Source organism: Mercurialis annua, linkage group LG3, assembly GCF_937616625.2.
Source record: "Mercurialis annua linkage group LG3, ddMerAnnu1.2, whole genome shotgun sequence".
Lineage (NCBI taxonomy): Eukaryota > Viridiplantae > Streptophyta > Magnoliopsida > Malpighiales > Euphorbiaceae > Mercurialis > Mercurialis annua.
This window is the reverse complement of record NC_065572.1, coordinates 28,565,320-28,577,628: the sequence shown is the minus strand read 5'-3', so window position 1 is coordinate 28,577,628 and position 12,309 is coordinate 28,565,320. Positions and strand designations below refer to the sequence as shown.

General features: G+C 34.2%; 2 long non-coding RNA genes across 2 annotated transcripts; both read left to right on the top strand.

Annotated features, from left to right (window-relative positions):
- Nucleotides 1–2,374: 2,374 nt before the first annotated feature.
- LOC126671871 (uncharacterized) lies at nucleotides 2,375–4,501 on the top strand. Its single transcript, XR_007639164.2, has 3 exons — nucleotides 2,375–2,432; nucleotides 3,719–3,793; nucleotides 4,279–4,501. It is a non-coding gene; the product is annotated as an uncharacterized LOC126671871 (long non-coding RNA).
- A 5,330-nt stretch (nucleotides 4,502–9,831) lies between these two features.
- Nucleotides 9,832–11,883, top strand: LOC130014665 (uncharacterized). Its single transcript, XR_007639168.2, has 3 exons — nucleotides 9,832–9,889; nucleotides 11,176–11,250; nucleotides 11,736–11,883. It is a non-coding gene; the product is annotated as an uncharacterized LOC130014665 (long non-coding RNA).
- Nucleotides 11,884–12,309: the final 426 nt, after the last annotated feature.

Below are 12,309 nucleotides of genomic sequence, written 5' to 3'. Positions count from 1 at the left end.
TAGCAATTTAAGCCAAACGTTTACAAAGGTTAAGAAGTTTTGAATGTTTGAAACATCAATGTGCATTTTGAATATGGGGAATCTTGCCACAGTTTGACTTTTACGAGAAAAGTATAAACTATTTAAAAAGTGTTTTAAAAAGTTTGAATTAAAGAGAATATAAATTTTGTCAGTTGAACTGATTTACAGATTTGCAAATGTATTAGAAAATAAGAAGAAATTTCGGATTTAAAATGTGAATATTTTGAAAATTTTCAAGGGTTTGCAAAACCGATGGTTTTTCAACGTAAAGGTATTTCGATTTTGAATGAAAAAGGAGGTGTAAGACGTAGACTCTTTTAAACATGGTGGAAAATTTTGTATATAAAATATTTTATACCCACAGGGGTTGGTTTTGAGCATAGCTGACAATCCGGTCGTAGTAAAATGGTCGTATTGATCTTTCGTTGTATACGAGATTATAGTCAATTGATTGAATAATTCTGAGAGTTTGAGTTCGATTTGGTTATGTGACATAATTGATTCAGAATCGGGAATCGCGGTTAATAGATTTCGACAACCATGATCGGTTGATCGATTTTGTTAATTAATGGTATTATTGTAATGTTTGTATATTGTTTTGAGCATGGTTGAACACTTGTTGTAAGAGACAAATTTTTTTTAAGTTGTCTGATGCAGTCAATGTTCAGTGTAGTCATGGCGTTATGTTTTTGAGTGATTGGGAGAATCATTTTGATGGATATTGTTTGTCACTAATATAGAAATTTTTGTTATCACAAAAGAGGTCCGCTTTTCTTTGAATTGCGATATGAGTTATTATGTTTTATGATTCACAAGTTAATTGCATTATCGACTTGGTACTAAATCGTTTGGATTAAAGGATTATTATAATGTTGATTTTGGAACTGAAACATTATCAGAAGTTTATTGGGTTTTGTAATCGATAATTTTGATGTAGAGATGCTATAAGTGGAAGTAAGTAAGTGTTTTTAGAACGATAGATTTTATCAGCTATGTTTACAGTGTTATTGTTTTGTCCGAGGCAAAAGATTTTGGAATTATAGAATTAGAGTTGAGCTTAGCACTTAATCTTGTATTTGACATTGAGGATTTTATAATAGATGAGTTTCGAGGTGGTTCTGGAAGCCACTTTGGTATAGAGTAATTGTGACTCTCAGTTGAATAATTGTTTATTATTCACATTGTGTTGATCGAGTGATTGTTGAAGCACTGAGTTGATAGAATAGAAATTTGTGCATATGTGTGTTGTGACCATTTGAGTTGTTGATTTATATGAGTGGTGGTTTTGAGTTATCATTCGAGGAGCAACCTGTTAAGTTTGTGGTTACGCAAGTGCGTCGGTTGATGAATAACAGAATTCCTATGATTACAGTTTCAATTGGTTACTTGGTGGAGGAATGTTCTTGAGAGATAAAGTTTGTTATGCAAATTTGTTATTATGCTTTCCTTAATTCCTTTGGGTATCATGATTATGTGATCTTACGTTGGTCATGTACGTTTTGTATGGCTTGCTATGTAGTTTTATGTTATGTTTTACGTCGGTTGTTTTTGTGTTAAAATCGAGGACGATTTTGTTTTTAAGTTGGGGAGAATGTAATAACCCGTATTTTTTTATAACTTGTTTTGGTGGTTGGTTGTCCGTTTAAAGTTTGGTTTGTGATGGACTTTGGTTGTGTTTTAACTTCGACTTGTTCTCGTTGTGCTTCCGACTTGTTTTCGGATTGATTTATGTGCGAATTAGCATATGTGGTACCTTTGTTGTGTCATGTTGAATGACTTATGTGTACCCCTTGAACCTTTAAGTATTTGATGTTGAATTGATTTATTTCCGGATTGTTATCGAAACAATGTTTGCATGTTTTCCAAATCTGCTATGCTCTAGTAAAACGTCCATATTTTCCAATTTAACCGTCGGATCGGGCTGCCCTTTGGATATGTTGTAACTAAGAGGATTATCTTTCATTCGACCGTTCGGATCGTCGTTTTGACCTCTTTTCGGGTCAACCGGACCTATAACCGGACCTGCTGGGTTGAACCGGTCGTAGGTCCGGTCCACTCTGATTTCTGCATTGGCAGTGAGTCAACCGGTTCAATAACCAGTTCTGCTGGACAGAACCGGCCGTAGAACCGGTTCATTACGGGTTTGCTTATAAAAACTTCGTTTCTCGACCAAATCAGCCCCCACTTGTTCCCACAAACCCTAAACTGATTTCTGAACATTTATAGACAATTCCCAATCACATTTTGGTGCCTCAAGACACTTGGTAAGTGTTCTAACATCCTTTCTATCATTCAATTCATAGTTTACGTAATCGAATTGTTTGGGTATTCATTGGTCCTTCGGTTTTTCATTGTTGTAGCCATTATTCCACTATTTTTCTGAGTTTTCCTTGCTCTTTTGGATTGCTAAGGTAATTAATCCTTCCTTTACCCTTTTAATTCGAATCGTTGGTGTGATGGTTGTTAGATTTCAATTTTAAATGTTAGTTTTGTGGCATGTAATTGTATGCGCTGTTTTGATTTGGTTTTCTTTATTATTGTATCAAATTCATTGTCAGTACTTGTTGGGCATTTGTTGTAGTCGTTTATGCTCTCTAGAATTCGGTTCGTTCATGCGTTGTATGGATTTCTTAAAAGGGGAATGTTAGGGCTGTCCGTAATTTCATTGCCATGATGTTGTTGTTTAAAGAATTAGATTGCTATAAATTGTTTTAGTTTGATTTTGTTATAGGGCTGTAAATAATTGAATTAACCTGTGTTTGGTGATTAAAAATCAAATTGACAGAGTTGGATTAGTTTGGTTTGAGCATATCAAATTGTTTGTTATTTGGCTTGATAATCATGATCAATTGATATGTTTTGGTTAGAGGTTTTGAAACTGAAAATGTAATTGGTTTAAGCTTTTGAGATGAATTGGATTCATTAAAGTGTCATGGCATGGTTGTTTTGAGGTTGGCTTGTTTTGCCGATTTTGGCTAAATGTTGAATTTGTTGTCATGTAATGTTTTAATTGTTTAAATAAGTTAGTTGGGTTGTTTAACATTATTGATTAATATTGGATTGTTGTTAACATGTTAGTATGATGTATAAATTATTGTAAATCTTGATTGGGCATGTTTAATGTTAGAGGGCATGCTAAGGTGATTGTATATTTTATGTTGGCCGTTTGAACATGTTTTCCCATTGAGGACTTTTGTCGAGAACCTTATGAGCGTTATGATATTTTGGTTATTGAGTTCTTATTGAGTTCCTTGTTTTCAAAATGGATTTCATAGTTTATCAAAAGATGACCTAAATATTAAACTCTGGTTTTACTCTGGTTGGATTTTGGTTCGGGTTAGACTTGGGTCGCCCGATTTGTGAGAAGACGCCTTGCAATTGTTGTAACTTGGCTGACTCACCATGTTGGTTTTAAACTTGGTTTATGGATTTAACTAAGTTATCTGAAATGGATTTTCGGATCATGTTTTCAAAGTGGGAACTCAATTTGACTTAACTGATTGTATGACTTTGGTGACAGTCCGAGTAAGTATGATTATTCCACGTTAGTTTATGCTTTGGCATTTTGACTATATATGTATAATGGCGTTATGATGGTTTATACGTTGGCTTGATTGATATATGTGCTAGTCGTATGTGGTGTCTAGTACTCTCTAGAGTTAGGAGATGATATTAATTATTATATATATTTTCTTAGACCCGTCGACTGCTCGTGCTTCGGAGTCGGATCAGGTTTAGTTGCTTGTCAAGTTTTCACGTGGATTTGCAAGCAGTGAGTTTGTACTTACTATTTACCGCTTTATTAAGTAAATTGTTATTTTAATAATAAATATATATACTGTACGTATATTTCGAACTGGTTTTATATTATGGCTTCTAGTTGGAACATGCTACCTAATGGGCATCATTAGGACTGCGTGCGCACCGGTAATGATCTGGGAAAGGTATTTATGGTAATGTGGTAACTCGGTGTGAGCATAGCTCTCGGGACCAAGTAGAGTAACTCGGTGTAGCTCAGCTCTCGGGACTCTGGTATAAGTGTGGTCAGTGGTAACTCGGTGTAGCTCAGCTCTCGGGACCAGACCTATTGGATTATGTTTATTATTTAGAATTGTGGATTAGGGTTCCAACTATTATCCGTAATATCGTTATTAAATGTTTTAAACGGTTTTAAAAGGTTTTCCACTTAATAAATGTAGATAGTGGTATAAACTCATCTCAGTATATCTGACCCCGTTGTTTTCCCAATTTTCCCAGGGTTATGATCTGAGAGAGTCTGGTGATCTCCGCATTTACTTTTCTTCGGAGGTTCCATTTATTTTTGATAAACTGTAAAACTGTTTTATTCTTAGACCGCAGTAGTAACTAGACGTCTTTATTATTACTGTATATTTTGTCGGATTGGTTCGACTGGTTATATTGCTTTGGCATGATTATAATACTTACATTGATTTATGATAAATCTATATTAGTCTCGGAATTGGCTAAGCATGTTATTTTAATTGTGGAATATTATAACTGCTAGATTTAGGTTGAAGTCTCGGTTGCCCCCGAGCATTGGTTTTCTGCAGGTTTATGTGTTTATATGTTAATTGAAAGGCTAGCTACGGGTTTTGGTACTACATTACCCATACCCTAGCGCCGGTTGCGATTCATGAAAATGGGTCGTGACAAACTTGGTATCAGAGCTTTGGTTTCAAACCAAGGCCTTATGCATGTTATGTATTATGTGTTTTGGCATGATAAGTTGATGTCGTGTCATAGGAACTACTGCGGAATTAGGATTCGTGTCTTGTCTTTTAAAATGTCATCTTTTATTTTCAAACTTTCAGCCTACATCCTATAGGTGATGTCTGTCAGTCTTTATTTGGTGTTGATGTTATGATTGACAATTAATTTCACTTGGATGTTACTTGCTGTGTTTTATCATGTTGAGATTATTTAACTTGGGTAATTATAATTGCTTTCAATTTCTCGGGAAATCATAGGCTGGTAAATTTTTCTAAACTCATACTTGGGTATGATGTTGTTTGATAAATTTTGGCGTTTATGCCTGATGCGATTTAAAAAAAAATGGTACGGATACGTTTATTTTGCATGATGTGTTGCACTGCTTTTGCCTTATTAATAAAGTACATCTTTTCTTTGGCCTCGATTGTTAATTTTAAATGTGATCGTATGTTGGGCGTTAGCCTTGTTTTTTTTTTCTATTAAAGAGATAAAACGTGTTTGATGGTCATGCATTGTTTGACCACATGTTGATTTAAAGATTTTTATTGACAATATTGTTTTATCCAATTTGTGTTTCAACACAAAATCATAAGAGAAGTTTGATTTTAAATTCTTAAAAAGTTTGATTTTTGGTTGAGCTACCAGTAAAAAGAAATTCCTGTATTTTAAAATATTATGTTTGGTTTGGTGTTAATAAGGGATGATTTCAAAAATGATATTTTATGAGATGAACCATTGTTTTAAGAATTTAACGTTGAAGTTATTTTATCATGTTGTAGTATGTCAACATTCTAATTTTTTTTTTTGGATTTACGGAATAGATGTTTGAAATCAAAGATTTCTCATTTGAGTTTTAAATTACCGTTTAGCGGTTGGTTTAAGTTGAGCTCCCAAATTTGAAAGGATGGAAATTTTATTAATATATTTTTCCGGATTTACAAATATTTTAAATACGTCTTATAAACGATTGTTTTGGGTTCGACTTGGGTCACCCTAATTTAGGAGTTGAGCTCGGCAGTTGTAATGACTCGGCCAACTCGATGATTTTATTGTTTGAGATACTTGGGTATCCATTTTAAAGCAACTGATTAATAAGAAGAGACTTTTACAAATTGTGATTCTGTTCTAACCTTGGGGCTCAGCAAAATTTGGAAGTTTTCGTATTTGATTTTAATTTCAAAACGAATTTTGGAACGTACTATTAAAGGATGATATAATTACATGGTAATGAGATTTCAAAAAAAAATGTGTTGTGGCATGTCCTGATTTGTCTTTTAAGTATGTTTAGGGTTAATTGTGTTCAATGGCATGCTTGGGTGAATTACGGTTCATAGAATTTGTAATATGTTGGTAATAAAAATTAGTTGTATAACTCGCTTGTCTGTTGGACTAAGTTGATCGTGTTTGTTGTCTCTACGAGTGGAGTAGCACGTGAGATGATTTACTCACGTGGTCAAGGTTGGTTTACCTTGATGTATGATTCTAAGATCGAAATCTTTGGGTTTCGATATCGAGGAAGACCAGGGAAATACTCCCTTGGATTGGCTGATGATTTCTGGTTATCCTAGAACGGATATTGGAAACTCTGAACCGAGAAGATAGACCATTGTATTAATACACTGGTGTTTCCATCAAGTCTGAAGATGCGATGCAGGAGCTGGCGGTAAATTTTATAGGAACGTATTTTATGTGCTATTTTCTTTGGATATGCTCAGTCATGATTGAGATTAGTTAGATACTTTTTCTAGTAGAGGTGTAATGAAGTTATGAGGAGGAGTTGTTGTATGGCATCGAATTTTGGTAGGTTGCAAGTACGGAGTTTAAGAAATATTTTGAGGTTATCAAAGTGCACATCTCACAGAGTGTAACGTCTAGCAAATGTTTTATTGTGAAATGAATTTCACAGGTTTATTTTTTAAAATATTTGAAATATTTTTAACACGTAATTGTGCCCAGACATATCATGAACGTGCATTTTAAAGGTCACGAACAGGATTGCATTAAGCATTGAGTATGTTCACTAAATAAAAGATAAATTAATAATTGATACATGCATAATAGTACATGCATCACGTGCATAGAAATGATTAGGGTTGGATGCAACTCTTTGGGGATGAGAGATGTCATCACCCTGGCGCACAGTTATGTAAAATGGATTTTGTCAATAAAGTGTTTTGAGGAAAGTATTTTGAATCAAACTCGCGAGTCCCTTTGGGGTAAATGTATCTTATAAAGTTATGGAATTTCAAATGATTTTGAACTGTTGCCGAGAGAAAGCTAGGCAAATACTCTGTGATGATGGTGTTAAATTATGGACGATTACATTGTTAGGGATCGGTCGGTGTTTTCAGAATCTTGTGCTTCATAGAAAGTAAGAATGATTTTGAGGTTGCGCTCGAGATATAGTTATGCTAAGTGCGGTATAGTGTAGTTTAGAATAGAAAGCTTTCGTGATAATTAAGGATTTTTGGATTAAGGATGTTGGTTATGCTCCATGTGTGCGTATACACTATATTTTTGTTTTAAACGAAACTTTATTTTTCCAGATTTGAATTGTCCAAAGTATTTTGGTGTATTGATATAAAGGTATGTTTATAAACAAGAGATTTACATTGCTGATTTTACCTTTCTGAGGAAAGGAAGAAATTTTGTTAAATTGATTGAAAAGGGATAATAAATTTTTCGCTTGAGCGATTTCTTCAAATTGTGTTTTTGTTTGAGAAAATATAAAAGCGACTTAAATTTTGAATGTTTGAAACATCAATGTGCATTTTGAATATGGGGAATCTTGCCACAGTTTGACTTTTACGAGAAAAGTATAAACTATTTAAAAAGTGTTTTAAAAAGTTTGAATTAAAGAGAATATAAATTTTGTCAGTTGAACTGATTTACAGATTTGCAAATGTATTAGAAAATAAGAAGAAATTTCGGATTTAAAATGTGAATATTTTGAAAATTTTCAAGGGTTTGCAAAACCGATGGTTTTTCAACGTAAAGGTATTTCGATTTTGAATGAAAAAGGAGGTGTAAGACGTAGACTCTTTTAAACATGGTGGAAAATTTTGTATATAAAATATTTTATACCCACAGGGGTTGGTTTTGAGCATAGCTGACAATCCGGTCGTAGTAAAATGGTCGTATTGATCTTTCGTTGTATACGAGATTATAGTCAATTGATTGAATAATTCTGAGAGTTTGAGTTCGATTTGGTTATGTGACATAATTGATTCAGAATCGGGAATCGCGGTTAATAGATTTCGACAACCATGATCGGTTGATCGATTTTGTTAATTAATGGTATTATTGTAATGTTTGTATATTGTTTTGAGCATGGTTGAACACTTGTTGTAAGAGACAAATTTTTTTTAAATTGTCTGATGCAGTCAATGTTCAGTGTAGTCATGGCGTTATGTTTTTGAGTGATTGGGAGAATCATTTTGATGGATATTGTTTGTCACTAATATAGAAATTTTTGTTATCACAAAAGAGGTCCGCTTTTCTTTGAATTGCGATATGAGTTATTATGTTTTATGATTCACAAGTTAATTGCATTATCGACTTGGTACTAAATCGTTTGGATTAAAGGATTATTATAATGTTGATTTTGGAACTGAAACATTATCAGAAGTTTATTGGGTTTTGTAATCGATAATTTTGATGTAGAGATGCTATAAGTGGAAGTAAGTAAGTGTTTTTAGAACGATAGATTTTATCAGCTATGTTTACAGTGTTATTGTTTTGTCCGAGGCAAAAGATTTTGGAATTATAGAATTAGAGTTGAGCTTAGCACTTAATCTTGTATTTGACATTGAGGATTTTATAATAGATGAGTTTCGAGGTGGTTCTGGAAGCCACTTTGGTATAGAGTAATTGTGACTCTCAGTTGAATAATTGTTTATTATTCACATTGTGTTGATCGAGTGATTGTTGAAGCACTGAGTTGATAGAATAGAAATTTGTGCATATGTGTGTTGTGACCATTTGAGTTGTTGATTTATATGAGTGGTGGTTTTGAGTTATCATTCGAGGAGCAACCTGTTAAGTTTGTGGTTACGCAAGTGCGTCGGTTGATGAATAACAGAATTCCTATGATTACAGTTTCAATTGGTTACTTGGTGGAGGAATGTTCTTGAGAGATAAAGTTTGTTATGCAAATTTGTTATTATGCTTTCCTTAATTCCTTTGGGTATCATGATTATGTGATCTTACGTTGGTCATGTACGTTTTGTATGGCTTGCTATGTAGTTTTATGTTATGTTTTACGTCGGTTGTTTTTGTGTTAAAATCGAGGACGATTTTGTTTTTAAGTTGGGGAGAATGTAATAACCCGTATTTTTTTATAACTTGTTTTGGTGGTTGGTTGTCCGTTTAAAGTTTGGTTTGTGATGGACTTTGGTTGTGTTTTAACTTCGACTTGTTCTCGTTGTGCTTCCGACTTGTTTTCGGATTGATTTATGTGCGAATTAGCATATGTGGTACCTTTGTTGTGTCATGTTGAATGACTTATGTGTACCCCTTGAACCTTTAAGTATTTGATGTTGAATTGATTTATTTCCGGATTGTTATCGAAACAATGTTTGCATGTTTTCCAAATCTGCTATGCTCTAGTAAAACGTCCATATTTTCCAATTTAACCGTCGGATCGGGCTGCCCTTTGGATATGTTGTAACTAAGAGGATTATCTTTCATTCGACCGTTCGGATCGTCGTTTTGACCTCTTTTCGGGTCAACCGGACCTATAACCGGACCTGCTGGGTTGAACCGGTCGTAGGTCCGGTCCACTCTGATTTCTGCATTGGCAGTGAGTCAACCGGTTCAATAACCAGTTCTGCTGGACAGAACCGGCCGTAGAACCGGTTCATTACGGGTTTGCTTATAAAAACTTCGTTTCTCGACCAAATCAGCCCCCACTTGTTCCCACAAACCCTAAACTGATTTCTGAACATTTATAGACAATTCCCAATCACATTTTGGTGCCTCAAGACACTTGGTAAGTGTTCTAACATCCTTTCTATCATTCAATTCATAGTTTACGTAATCGAATTGTTTGGGTATTCATTGGTCCTTCGGTTTTTCATTGTTGTAGCCATTATTCCACTATTTTTCTGAGTTTTCCTTGCTCTTTTGGATTGCTAAGGTAATTAATCCTTCCTTTACCCTTTTAATTCGAATCGTTGGTGTGATGGTTGTTAGATTTCAATTTTAAATGTTAGTTTTGTGGCATGTAATTGTATGCGCTGTTTTGATTTGGTTTTCTTTATTATTGTATCAAATTCATTGTCAGTACTTGTTGGGCATTTGTTGTAGTCGTTTATGCTCTCTAGAATTCGGTTCGTTCATGCGTTGTATGGATTTCTTAAAAGGGGAATGTTAGGGCTGTCCGTAATTTCATTGCCATGATGTTGTTGTTTAAAGAATTAGATTGCTATAAATTGTTTTAGTTTGATTTTGTTATAGGGCTGTAAATAATTGAATTAACCTGTGTTTGGTGATTAAAAATCAAATTGACAGAGTTGGATTAGTTTGGTTTGAGCATATCAAATTGTTTGTTATTTGGCTTGATAATCATGATCAATTGATATGTTTTGGTTAGAGGTTTTGAAACTGAAAATGTAATTGGTTTAAGCTTTTGAGATGAATTGGATTCATTAAAGTGTCATGGCATGGTTGTTTTGAGGTTGGCTTGTTTTGCCGATTTTGGCTAAATGTTGAATTTGTTGTCATGTAATGTTTTAATTGTTTAAATAAGTTAGTTGGGTTGTTTAACATTATTGATTAATATTGGATTGTTGTTAACATGTTAGTATGATGTATAAATTATTGTAAATCTTGATTGGGCATGTTTAATGTTAGAGGGCATGCTAAGGTGATTGTATATTTTATGTTGGCCGTTTGAACATGTTTTCCCATTGAGGACTTTTGTCGAGAACCTTATGAGCGTTATGATATTTTGGTTATTGAGTTCTTATTGAGTTCCTTGTTTTCAAAATGGATTTCATAGTTTATCAAAAGATGACCTAAATATTAAACTCTGGTTTTACTCTGGTTGGATTTTGGTTCGGGTTAGACTTGGGTCGCCCGATTTGTGAGAAGACGCCTTGCAATTGTTGTAACTTGGCTGACTCACCATGTTGGTTTTAAACTTGGTTTATGGATTTAACTAAGTTATCTGAAATGGATTTTCGGATCATGTTTTCAAAGTGGGAACTCAATTTGACTTAACTGATTGTATGACTTTGGTGACAGTCCGAGTAAGTATGATTATTCCACGTTAGTTTATGCTTTGGCATTTTGACTATATATGTATAATGGCGTTATGATGGTTTATACGTTGGCTTGATTGATATATGTGCTAGTCGTATGTGGTGTCTAGTACTCTCTAGAGTTAGGAGATGATATTAATTATTATATATATTTTCTTAGACCCGTCGACTGCTCGTGCTTCGGAGTCGGATCAGGTTTAGTTGCTTGTCAAGTTTTCACGTGGATTTGCAAGCAGTGAGTTTGTACTTACTATTTACCGCTTTATTAAGTAAATTGTTATTTTAATAATAAATATATATACTGTACGTATATTTCGAACTGGTTTTATATTATGGCTTCTAGTTGGAACATGCTACCTAATGGGCATCATTAGGACTGCGTGCGCACCGGTAATGATCTGGGAAAGGTATTTATGGTAATGTGGTAACTCGGTGTGAGCATAGCTCTCGGGACCAAGTAGAGTAACTCGGTGTAGCTCAGCTCTCGGGACTCTGGTATAAGTGTGGTCAGTGGTAACTCGGTGTAGCTCAGCTCTCGGGACCAGACCTATTGGATTATGTTTATTATTTAGAATTGTGGATTAGGGTTCCAACTATTATCCGTAATATCGTTATTAAATGTTTTAAACGGTTTTAAAAGGTTTTCCACTTAATAAATGTAGATAGTGGTATAAACTCATCTCAGTATATCTGACCCCGTTGTTTTCCCAATTTTCCCAGGGTTATGATCTGAGAGAGTCTGGTGATCTCCGCATTTACTTTTCTTCGGAGGTTCCATTTATTTTTGATAAACTGTAAAACTGTTTTATTCTTAGACCGCAGTAGTAACTAGACGTCTTTATTATTACTGTATATTTTGTCGGATTGGTTCGACTGATTATATTGCTTTGGCATGATTATAATACTTACATTGATTTATGATAAATCTATATTAGTCTCGGAATTGGCTAAGCATGTTATCTTAATTGTGGAATATTATAACTGCTAGATTTAGGTTGAAGTCTCGGTTGCCCCCGAGCATTGGTTTTCTGCAGGTTTATGTGTTTATATGTTAATTGAAAGGCTAGCTACGGGTTTTGGTACTACATTACCCATACCATAGCGCCGGTCGCGATTCATGAAAATGGGTCGTGACAGTTAAGAAACAAATCAAAATGTTTCACCTTTTGAGCAATTTAAGCCAAATGTTTACAAATGTTTCGAAACAAATCCAAGCGTTTCACCTTTTTAGCGATTGAAGCCAAAAGTTTATACACGTTACGAAACAAATCCAAACTTTTCACGTTTTTAGCGA